Genomic DNA, 3,796 nt, shown 5'->3' on the forward strand with positions numbered 1-3,796 from the left:
TGTGGTCAGACAGACAGAACTTCAAATTCAAGCTATGAAAGATATTTTTCTAAAACTCCATATCCTTGCATATGTAATAGAGACAGCAATATCTGTAAAGGTAAGGTGATAAGTAAGTGAAATAATAAGATACACAAAGCTCATAATAAGTTTATGAGTTTATGCCTATTACAAGGTACTGTGAACAAATATTTGATTCAATTACATGTTAATAGTAGTACCAAAACTAGAATCAATAGTAGGAACAACAGAAATGGGAGTCGCTGTACATTTCTAGAAGTTAAAAGATGGCAGAGAAAAACACATCATGTAACCTCCCTCTCTCTGTCTCTCTCTGTCTCATATTCCATGAGACAATAATAAAGATATTGATAAAATGGCATAAAACTACAACAAAGAGAATGGGAAAAGAGTGGTCCGTGGACAGGAAATTCCAATATTTATTGGAGGATAGAAAGAGCATGGTTATTGAGATCTGCAGCCTCAAAATTGACCATGAGAACAGGGGCTATAGTCAAAGAGGGAACTTGCCTATAGGCAGAATTTTACATTTAGAAATCAGGCTATAGTGTGGACCAGAATGAGCATTCAGGCTTAAATCATGCATCTAATAGAACACATGTTCCTTCTGAGCTAAGATTCCATGTGAGCACAGGGAACAAATCCTGAAGTCTGATATCTATGTCTAGACAAAATGTTCTTCTGCACAATCTGCTCAGACTTGCACTTAATGTCTGAGGAGAACAAAGATCCCATGAGGAGAACTCCCCTTAACCTGATATGAAGAGCTCTCTCAGCTCAAAGGCCAGCTGCACCTGAGTCTGACTGCTAAAATCCTACTTAAAAACAGTGAGTAACCTGGCCTCTCTATTGCTCCAAATGCACATATAAATCTAAAATGAGGGATCTGTAGAATTTTTGAGAAATCCTACAAGGTGAAAGAAGCTTATAAATAAAGTGAAAGAAAAAGAGCCAAAGAAAAATAGCCTCAGGGAAATGTACACATTTTATCTATAGACAAGAACAGGATCTTAGAATAGCAGTCGCCAAACTTTTGGTACCAGCAAACAGTTTTATGAAAGATAGCTTTTACAAGGACCAGTTCTGGAATGATTCAAGCGCATTACAGCATAGGACTTTACTTCCATCACAAATGGAGCAGCAACTGTGTGGCACTGGAGCAACTTTCAGGAGATACCCCACGTGCAAGGGCAAAGGAAAAGCCCAGAAAGATAGAAGGAGGGATGAAAAGCATTTAGAATCAAACCGCATACCAGAATACCTGGAGTAACAGGCAAATTTGGACTTGGAGTAAAGAATGAAGCACGGCAAAGGCTAATGCAGTTTTGCCAAGAGAGTGCACTAGTCATAGCAAACTCCCTTTTCCAACAGCACAAGAGAAGACTCTACACATGGACATCACCAGATGGTCAATACTGAAATCAGATTGATTATATTCTTTGCAGCCAAAGATGGAGAAACTCTATACAGTCAGTGAAAATAAGACCAGGAGTTGACTGTGTCTCAGATCATGAACTCCTTATTGCCAAATTCAGACTTAAATTGAAGAAAGTTGGGAAAACCACTAGACCGTTCAGGTATGACGTAAGTCAAATCCCTTACAATTATACAGTGGAAGTGAACAATAGATTCAAGGGACTAGATCTGATAGACAGAGTGCCTGATGATATATGGACAGAGGTTTGTGATGCTGTACAGGAGACAGGAATCAAGACCATTCCCAAGAAAAAGAAATGAAAAAAGGTAAAATGGTTGCCTGAAGAGGTCTTACAAATAGCTGAGAAAAGAAGACAAGGGAAAGGCAAAGAAGAAAGGGAAAGATATACCCATTTGAATGCAGAGTTCCAAAGAATAGCAAGGAGAGATAAGAAAGCCTTTTTTAGTGATCAATGCAAAGATAAAGGAAAATAATAGAATGGGAAGGACTAGAGATTTGTTCAAGAAAATTAGAGATAAAAAGGGAATATTTCATGCAAAGATGGGCTCAGTAAAGTACAGAAATGGTATAGACCTAACAGAAGCAGAAGATGTTAAGAAGAGATGGAAAGAATACACAGAAGAGTTATACAAAAAATTACTTAATGATGTAGATAACCAAAATGGTGTGATCACTCACCTAGAACCAGACATCGTGGAACGCAAAGTCAAGTGAGTCTTAGGAAGCATTACTACAAACAAAGCTAGTGAAGGTGATGGAATTCTAGTTGAACTATTTCAAATCCTAAAAGATGATGCTGTGAAAATGTTGCACTCAATATGCCAGCAAATTTGGAAAACTTAGCAGTGGCCACAGAACCAGAAAAGTTGAGATTTCATTCCAATTCCAAAGAAAGGCAATGTCAAACAGTGTTCCAACTACCGAACAATTGCACTCATCTCACATGCTAGCAAAGTAATGCTCAAAGTTCTCCAAGCCAGGCTTCAACAGTATATGAACTGTGAAATTCCAGATGTTCAAGCTGGATTTAGAAAAGGCAGAGGAACCAGAGATCAATTTGCCAATATCTCTGGATCATTGAAAAAGCAAGAGCATTCCAGAGAAACATCTACTTCTCCTTTATTGACAATGCCAAAGCTTTTGACTGTGTGGATCACAACAAACTGTGGAAAATTCTTCAAGAGGTGGGACTACCAGACCACCTGACCTGCCTCCTGAGAAATTTGTATGCAGGTCAAGAAGCAACAGTTAGAACTGCACATGGAACAACAGACTGTTTCGAAATCAGGGAAGGAGTACGTCTAGGTTGTATATTGTAACCCTGCTTATTTAACTCATATGCAGAATACATCAGGAGAAATGCTGGACTGCATAAAGCACAAGCTGTAATCAAGATTGCCAGGAGAAATATCAATAATCTCAGCTTTGGAGATGACACCACCTTTACGAAGATATTAAGAATAAAGTGGCAGATATTAAGGCAGATATTGAAGATATTAAGGAAGAAAGCAAAGGAGAACTAAAGAACCTCTTGATAAAAGTGAAAGACGAGAGTGAAAAAGTTGGCTTGAAATCAACATTCAAAAAACTAAGATCATGGCATCCAGTCCCAACGCTTCATGGCAAATAGATGGGGAAACAATGCAAACGGTGACAGACTTTATTTTCTTGGGCTCCAAAATCACTGCAGATTGTGACTGCAGCCTTGAAATTAAAAGATACTTGTTCCTTGTAAGAAAAGTTATGACCAACCTAGACAGCATATTAAAAAGCAGAGACATTGCTTTGCCAACAAATGTCCATCTAGACAAAGCTGTGGTTTTTCCAGTAGTCATGTATGAATGTGAGAGTTGGACCATAAAGAAAGCTGAGCACTGAAGAATTGATGCTTTTGAACTGTGGTGTTGGAAAAGACTCCTGAGAGTCCCTTGGACAGCAGTGAGTTCCAACCAGTCCAACCTAAATGAAATAAATCCTGAATATTCATTGGAAGGACTGATTCTGAAGGTTGAAACTCCAATACTTTGGTCATCTGATCCGAAGATCTGACTCATTTGTAAAGACTCTGATGTTGGGAAAGATTGAAGGTAGGAGGAGAAGGTGATGACAGAGGATGAGATAGCTGGATGTCGGCATCACCGACTCAATGGACATGAGTTTGGGTAAACTCCAGGAATTGGTGATGGACATGGAAGCCTAGTGTGCTGCATTCCATGAATCGGAAAGAGTCCAGCATGACTGAGCAACTTAACTGAATTGAACTTAAATGCATTACATTTATAGTGCACTTTATTTCTATTATTATTACATCAGGTCCACCTCAGATCACCAGGCATT

This window comes from Moschus berezovskii, chromosome 2 (genome assembly GCF_049115385.1).
Source record: "Moschus berezovskii isolate FMDL1 chromosome 2, NW_MosBer_1.0, whole genome shotgun sequence".
Taxonomy (NCBI): domain Eukaryota; kingdom Metazoa; phylum Chordata; class Mammalia; order Artiodactyla; family Moschidae; genus Moschus; species Moschus berezovskii.